Source organism: Leguminivora glycinivorella, chromosome 26, assembly GCF_023078275.1.
Source record: "Leguminivora glycinivorella isolate SPB_JAAS2020 chromosome 26, LegGlyc_1.1, whole genome shotgun sequence".
Taxonomy (NCBI): Eukaryota; Metazoa; Arthropoda; class Insecta; order Lepidoptera; family Tortricidae; genus Leguminivora; species Leguminivora glycinivorella.
In genome coordinates this window covers 3,491,064-3,500,183 of record NC_062996.1, presented here as the reverse complement: position 1 = coordinate 3,500,183, position 9,120 = coordinate 3,491,064, and positions in this window count along the sequence as shown.

Sequence of the window (9,120 nt, the reverse complement as noted above, 5' to 3'; positions counted from 1 at the left end):
TCTACATCACATCGAAGTAAGTTGTGTACTAAATTAATCTGCAACGTTTACTTAAATTGCTGTTATGCCTTAGTGATTATAAATTGCTATTATTGATTTTTGGCAAATTTTTGAAAACGAGCCTTCACCGGTACAATTATTACCAGTTTTGGACATTTTCTCATATTTTGTTAGACCAAGTAGAAAAAGTCCTATAATGTGATATATATTTATAAACCACTCGCAAAGCCCTTTAATTTGATACCACACACGGTATGATCGAGCGCTCGGTTGCGATTTCACTATTTTTAACACGAAAGCCCTCTTAACAAATTTAAGTTTTTAATGAAAAAAGTCAATTCCCCTATTTGCGACATCGCGCTCTTAGCCATAGAGTATGGCTTGTTCAAACTGACACTGACAAGACACTGACAGATCTGTCAGTGTCAATTTGCATACAATTTTTGACGTGATAACGTCTAATAACTCGTTACTACGGGCAGCATGCACGAAAAAGATGACGTCATTGTCCCGTTTCGCAATATAGCTTAAGCGCCATCTATTGGCGCGCGTTGGAACTAAGCGGCTGATCGATGCGCTCGGTATGGTTGTAGCCTGTGGCCTGAGTAAGCCTCCCCACAGACGAGTCTTAATTTTCATAATCTTAAAAAAAACTTGTATGCAATCTGACAGTTCAAACTGACACTGACAAGACACTGACAGATTTGAACTGTCAGATTGCATACAAGTTTTTTTTAAGATTATGAATTTTTAAGACTGTCTGTGGGAAGCCTATAGCACCGCAGCTGCGACAGGTGGCGCGCCCGTGTGTTGTTCTCGTTAAGCTGAGTTTAGACCAGCAAGTTTTGAGACGCAACTATAGGTAAGAGTGAGTGGCAAATATCTGCATCTCTTTCTAGCATATACTTCTGTCTCAAAACTTGCAGCAATAACTTGCATGTCTAAACTCAGCTTTACAAAATTAATTATTTTAATTTATACGACTTTTTACAGAACATATCCCGTCTGAACTCATCATAGATTTAGAATTATTAAACTAGATTGTGTAGTTAGGTCAAAAAGTGTGTCCACATGAGAGGTCATTGTTTGGGCTGGTGTCCCTCTCGCACTTACTGTCAATGTCAACATTATTCAGTGAACGTCGTTTTTAATTATACAAATCTTTGATTTATTGGCATCAAAATAATTACATTGTCATTATTTTCCAATTCTTTGAAATATATCGAAACCCTAGTTTGAATATAACACTAAAATAATATAAGAAGTTATAAAGTCAGGTAATATATATATATATATATATATATATATATATATATATATATATATATATATATATAAATACTACTATTATCACTTCTAACTCGTTTTATACTAGACACGCCATAGTCAAGCAAATAGCAAAATTATTGTGACATCTAAATGGCTCAACAATTAAAGCCCTTGAGTAAACTTACAACCTACCAAAGATCTTAAAAAATCGTTAGGTTAGCATTGCACGTATAGAGTATAGACATAGCGGAAACTTTAAGAGGAAGAGGATACGTGTTTTTATTGATTTCCGTCAAATTTAAGGGAAGGTTCTTTAGCTCTTTTTTTACAATAAAGTTCTAAGAAACTAGTGTCTTAACTCATAATACGAGTTATTCAAAAATAGTACATTACGCATGTGTATGTGTGTGATTTTCATGTGTGTTCAATACAATTGCGGCAATATAGAGGTAGGTAAGTAATTCTTGCATTTGAAAATCTCATCTTTTAATGTGCTTTTAATCTATACTACGGTAATGTTTGACGTTATCACGTTAAAACTACCGTCCGTAAACCGACTTTACAGACAACCAATTTTTTTTTTAAGATTATGAATTTTTAAGACTGTCTGTGGGAAGCTTAGCCTCCGCCACCCTAAACCCATATGACGTTTGCGCCTTTATACAGATTTTGAGTAAACTAACATCAAACACAGCCAATATGGTGTATAGGTTGGCGAACGCTATTCTTAACAATGTAATTTGAGTTATTTGAGGCCATGAAAAGCAGACTGACAGGGCCGATATGTAATTTTTCCTTTTGTAGCAGGATCAGGTTATAAAAACTTCAATATAAGTAGACAATATTATATTCCAAATAGGTGCTGGTTTACAAGGGTGATTAGACTAAACGGTTAAGTATGGAAGTGGTGTTTAAGGTAGCGAAGATGATGAAAGAGTGATTTGCAAGATTTGAGCTGTTAAAAACGTTGGTTAAGTTTTAGGTGCCTCATTGGCCGCGATACATCGTATGTGGTGCGCTCCTATTGGCTCTAGATAAATCTTACGGAACTAGCCGAGCGATAAGTATACAAATAAAAGGTTGCGTTCGCAACATACTGTACGGTTGGCGGAATAACAATAAAATACGGAGCTCGATTACATGTGTTTATTGTTCAAACTCAACTTACAGACTACTCAATACATGGATGATACATGACATATATATCTATAGATACACATACACCACACGCCCCCTCTTCATTTAAAAAAAAATACATAATAGAGAGTGTGTTTTTTTTTTTTTTTTTAGGAAACATATGGCTTAGTCCTATTTTTGTGCAATATATTTTGCTTATCTATATAATATAAAGCTACAACCCGACTGACATTTTTCAAAAAATAGGCAGAGGGGGTTTTTGCGGGTGGCAGTGTTTGGTGTGGTCGTATAGAGTTTGGTCCTGCGACCCCGGATAGATCAGACCGTCGGTCTACCGGTTCCGGGTAAAAAAATGTTGGACGGCCTGGCCAAACGGCTGGAGTTAGCCGGGGAGTGTTCGACCAAATGTCATAGAGGACCCTGGGCAGTTTTTGACGCCGCCATTTTTTTTTTCAAAATGGCCGACTTTTTTTTTTGTCAATTTTTCAAATTTATCGTAGAGAGCTCAAATTTTGGTCGTAGAATCTCCAAGAGGCCTTGATTCGAATGAAATAAAAAAAAATTGAAAAATGCTACAAATGTGGGAAAACTGGCCACTTTTATTTTGTATGGCAACTTTTAAACCGTAAGAGATAGCCGGGGGGTGCTCGACCAAATGTCATACAGGTATCCGAGTAGAAAAAAGTTGCATTAAAAAAAAATCAAAATGGCCGACTTTTTTTTTTTAAATTTTTCAAAATGGTCCTAGCGCGCTGAGATTTGGCACACGGGTGGACGGTCGCGCTAAGATTAGTATTCAAAAAGAAAATTTTGAAAAATTCAAAATGGCGGCCTTTGAGGGCCAATTGAAATTTGAATGGAGGTTTTTCTTTTAATTACCATAGCTCCGTAACGGTACAAAGAAGTGAAAAGTGCTCAAACAAATGTTATACAGTCACCCGAGGTCCATCGAATGGCATTAAAAAAAAATCAAAATGGCCGACTTTTTTTTTTGAAAAATTTCAAAATGGTCCGAGCGCGCTGAAATTTTGCACACGGGTAGACAGCCACCCCAAGATTAGTATACAAAAAGAAAATTTTGAAAAATTCAAAATGGCGCCCTTTGAAGGCCAATTGAAATTTGTATGGAGGTCCTTTTTTTAAATCCCCATAGCTCCGTAACGGTAGGGAAAAGGTTAATAGTGCTTGAACTAATGTTGTACAGTTATCTGAGGTCCATCGAATGGCATTTACAAAATTTCAAAATGGCCGACTTTGAAATTTTTTTTTTTTATTTTCGGTCCGAGCGCGTTCAAATTTGGCACGTGGTAAGAACGGGGGCCAAAAATAGAAATGAGAAAAAAAAAATTTGGAAAAGTCAAAAACGGTGGCGAGAGGGGACAAAGTCAAATTTCCCTACCAGTTTGTATGGAGGTTTTTTTTTTAAATTCCCATAGCTCCGTAACGGTAGGAAAAAGGTTAATAGTGCTTAAACTAATGTTGTACAGTTATCTGAGGTCCATCGAATGGCATTTACAAAATTTCAAAATGGCCGACTTTGAAATTTTTTTTTTTATTTTCGGTCCGAGCGCGTTCAAATTTGGCACGTGGTAAGAGCGGGGGCCAAAAATAGAAATGAGAAAAAAAATTTTTTGGAAAAGTCAAAAACGGCGGCGAGAGGGGACAAAGTCAAATTTCCCTACCAGTTTGTATGGAGGTTTTTTTTTTAAATCCCCATAGCTCCGTAACGGTAGGAAAAAGGTTAATAGTGCTTAAACTAATGTTGTACAGTTATCTGAGGTCCATCGAATGGCATTTACAAAATTTCAAAATGGCCGACTTTAAAATTTTTTTTTTTATTTTCGGTCCGAGCGCGTTCAAATTTGGCACGTGGTAAGAACGGGGGCCAAAAATAGAAATGAGAAAAAAAAATTTTTGGAAAAGTCAAAAACGGCGGCGAGAGGGGACAAAGTCAAATTTCCCTACCAGCCTGAGGGAGCGTTCTACGGCCCGACGGTCATTGCTCCGGTCCAAGTTCCGAGCTGCGTACAGACAGTGCTCCCAAGCAAGAAAATATAAGTAAAAGTGTCTAAAAAGCGACGCGGCGGGCCGGAGGCCGCAGGCCGGAGGTCCAACTTCCGTACAAATCCTACAATCCCCACAGTAACTACGCGGAGGGCCGAAGGCCCGGAGCGTGTCTGACAGGCTCCCAAGTACGCGAAGTCCGCAGGCCGAGCTGCGGGCAGAGTGCTCCCAAGCACGCGAAGGCCGCAGGCCGAGCTGCGTGCAGACTGTGCTCCCAAGAAAACAATAACAAAAAGTATCTAAATAAGCGAAGCGGCGGGCCAAAGGCCCGACGCGGAGCTTCGAAACCCAGCGAAGGCCGAAGGCCGAGCTCCGCGTAGGGCCGAAGGCCCGGAGCGTCCCTGATCGGCTCGCCGGCGGACCGGGAAGTTGGAGTTTAAACACGACCCAATAGTAAAAGTGTCTTAGAGAAGCGAAACGACGGGCCGGAGGCCGCAGGCCGCAGGCCCGTCGTGAGCTTCTCAAGACACTTTTAATATTGGGTCGTGTTTAAGCTCCAACTTACCTACAAATCTCACAGTAACTACGCGGAGCGTGCCTAAGAGGCTTCCAAGCACGCGAAGGCCGCAGGCCGAGCTGCGGGCAGAGTGCTCCCAAGCACGCGAAGGCCGCAGGCCGAGCTGCGTACAGACTGTGCTCCCAAGCAGAACGATAATAAAAGTCTCTAAAAAGCGACGCGGCGGGCCAAAATCCCGACGCGGAGCTTCGAAACGAAACCCAGCGAAGGCCGAAGGCCGAGCTCCGCGTAGGGCCGAAGGCCCGGAGCGTCCCTGATCGGCTCTCTGGCGGTCCGGGAAGTGCGGCCTGCGGCCTCCGGCCCGTCGTTTCGCTTCTCTAAGACACTTTTACTATTGGGTCGTGTTTAAGCTCCAACTTCCCTACAACCCCCACAGTAACTACGCGGAGGTCCGAAGGCCCGGAGCGTGTCTGACAGGCTCCCAAGCACGCGAAGGCCGCAGGCCGAGCTGCGGGCAGAGAGTGCTTCCAATCCAAGCACACAAAGGCTAAAGCAAAAAAGCAAACAAGTAAAGCAAAAAAACAAACAATCTAAGCAAAGAAACAAAAAAGCAAAAAAGCAAAGCAAAAAAACAAACAAGCAAAGCAAAAAAAAAACAAAAAAGCAACAAGAAAGACCGCGGGGCCCTCGGGCCCCGCGCACCTTTAAAAAACTAGTTTTTATTATCTAAAATGATTACATTTGGTTGTATATCCTTAACTACCTTATATGGGCCTAAATATAAAGGGTCCAATTTATTGGCGCGAGCTTCATTTTTTACCAAAATTAAATCGCCTTCTGCATATTTTACAGTGTTTACATCAGTGTCGTATCTGTATTTTCTTACCTCTTTACTTTTACAAAGATTTGTCTTAGCATCTAATTGCGACTTTTGAATCCTATATTTTAATTCGCATGGGTAATCGTTATGGTTATATAATGGGTCTAAAGTATCTGTTAGATGTGTCGGTATACTACATAATTTGCCAAAAACAAGTTCAAATGGGCTATATTTAGTTTCACTGTGTACAGTGGTATTGAAAGCAAAAGACCAATAAGGTAACCATGTACTCCAATTTTGGGGCGCGTTGTTTGTTTGAATACGTAAAAAGGAAATTAGATTTTTATGACTATTTTCTAACGCACCTATAGTTTGATGATGATAAGCGGTTGAGGTTAAGTGTGTAATTTTTAAGAGTTTGCACACTTCTTGCATGGTAGCTGAAATAAATTCCGTCCCTCGATCGGTAACGATCTCACTAGGTATGCCGTAGCGTAGAATGAAGTTGTTTACAAATGCAGTAGCAACCGCCACCGTTTCTTTAGTTGTTAGGGGATAGGCTTCGACATACTTTGTGAGGTCGCATTGTAATGTTAATATATAATTATAACCATTGTCATCCTTAATTAACGGGCCAACTAAATCTAAAAATATTCTACTAAAAGCTGACTTACCTGTGTCAGTTATTGACATTGGTTCTCGTATATACTTACTGTGTTTCTGTCTCTGACATGAATCGCACTTTTTCACGAAATTTATGACATCTTTTTCCATGCCGTTCCAGAAATACAGTCTTTTAATATTGTTTAACATTCGCCTAATGCCAGCATGGCCACTAGTTGGCAGCATGTGGTAGTCATTTAGTATGACACGGATTGTGTCTGTATCGGTAATCCTTTTTATTCCTCTTAAAATATGTAACCGTGGGCCGGTCCACGTTGGTAATTTATTAATGGCACGCGTTAACTCTTCTACTTTTTCTTTATTATTGTCATTCTTTATAACATACAAGTTATTTACATTTATATTTGTACAAAACAAACTCAACGCCCTCGCAAAGGCAGCTCGTGCGCAATACGATCGGGATGATGGTTTGACGTAAATTATAGACTTCGTTTCCAAAAATGCGAAGTCTTCGCTCTCTTTTGTGACATAATGTTGCAAATTATTGATATCTTTGTCATGTAGATTTAGCAAGAGTTCTGTGTAATTATTTGGTACTTTTAACATGTCTACCACTCGGGGTTGGGGTGTTATAACTACTTGACTGTCAGGAGATTTATTTTGTGGTTGTAACATATTTTCATGTTTCCTTCGTTGAGCCCTAGTTAGAACTGCTATGATGTTTTCATGCATTGCTTTTAATTCGTCACTACTGATTCTTATACGAGATAATGCATCGGCTGCGACATTGTTTGTCCCTTTGACATATTCGACGTCAAAATCGTACTCTTCCAGTACTAAACGGAATTTCATTTGGCGACTATTTGGATTAGACATATTAAATAAATATATTAGTGGTTTGTGATCTGTTTCGATTTTAAATTTCTTACCATACAGGTATGGTCTAAAGTATTTTATTGACCAGACAATCGCCAAAAGTTCTTTATCTATAGTAGAGTAGTTGATTTCCGCTTTATTCAGAGTGCGACTGGCATAAGCTACGGGTCTATTATCGCCGTTACTCAGAATCGCACCCAACGCATAACCACTAGCATCAGTTTTCAAAATAAATGTGTTATTTTCGTCAAAGTTTGGGTATTGAAGTATGGGTGGATTTGCTAATTTTTTTTTTATTTCATTAAAGGCTGCATTGCAGTCATTTGTCCAAACAAATGGCACATTTTTCCGGCATAGTTTTGTTAATGGTAAAGTAATTTCTGCAAAAGAGGGTATGAATTTTCTGTAGTAGTTTGCGAATGCAACAAATCTACGAACGTCATCTATATTTTCTGGAGTTGAATAGTTATCAATAGCTTTTGTTTTTTCTGGATCAGGTTTGACACCGTCTGATGACACTATATGCCCTAAATATAATAATTCTTTCTTTAAAAAGTTGCATTTATTAGGATTTAATTTTAGATTAACTTGCCTAAGTCGAGATAATATGTCTATAAGATTTTTATTGTGGGTTTGTAGGTTTCGGCCGTAACAAATTAGGTCATCAAGGTACACAAGACATTTTTCATGATGCAAACCCGCCATTGCAATTGTCATGGCCCTGGAAAAACAATTAGGGCTTGTTTTCAGACCTTGGGGTAATCTAGTTAGCTGGTAATGCCCTGAGTGTGTAGTGAATGCTGTTAGTTTTCTACTATTTGGATCTAAATTTAATTGATAATAACCTTGGCTTAGGTCAAGATGTGAGAAATACATCGCTCCTGAAAGCGAGTCTAAAATGTCCGTTATATTAGGAAGCGGAAATTTGTCATCAACGATCTGATTGTTTAGTTTTCTAAAATCTATAACTAATCGCCATTTTTTTACGTCAGAGTTAGATTTTTTTGGAACTAGGAGAACTGGGCTAGACCACTCACTATTGGATGGTTCGATAATGTCGTCTGCCAACATTTCTTTAATTTTTTTATCTATTTCATCCCTATGAATTTGTGGCAACCGATAGGGTTTCACATAAACAGGAACGGAGTCTGGTTTCAGTGTAATATTAGGTTGATAAATGTTTGTGGTCGACAACTTATCTCCTGGTAAATGGAATACGTCAGAGTATTTTGCGCAAATATTTTGTATTGAGCGTCTTTCCTCTGTATTTAAATGAGACAAATTTAAAAACGACAGCATTTTTCGAACACGTTCACTGTCTATATTGTCGCATTTTTCAAAGTTACAAATATTGTAGTTGTTTAAAGTAGTCAATTCCGGATTTAAGTTCGTTAAGGTCACGCCATCTTCCCGGGTGTTAAGTATTTGTATGGGAATTTTTCCATTAATAGGCGGACTAATACTTCCTGCAATGAAAATCCCTTTACCTATTTGTTTCGGAGTTACTATGCAATCTTCTTCGAAATTTGTCCTTATAAATATTATTTTTTCGCATCGCGGCGGTATGAATAAGTTATCATTGTCATCCGGTTGTCTTGTACATATTGGTAACGTAATAATCTTATTTAAGTCATGGTTAAATAATGAGAACATATCGTCGTAATAATCTATGAAGCAATAATATTTTTTAAAAAAATCTCTACCTATCAATGCATTCGTCCAACACGGCCAATCTTTTATGACGTGAAACTTGTGTTCAAATTCCGCACCATTTATAATGAAGCTAATGTAAACATATCCTTCGGTATCGAGACGTCCCCCGAGGCCATTTACGGGAATGCTACTTTTAGTAATCGGAATGCTAAGCTCAATT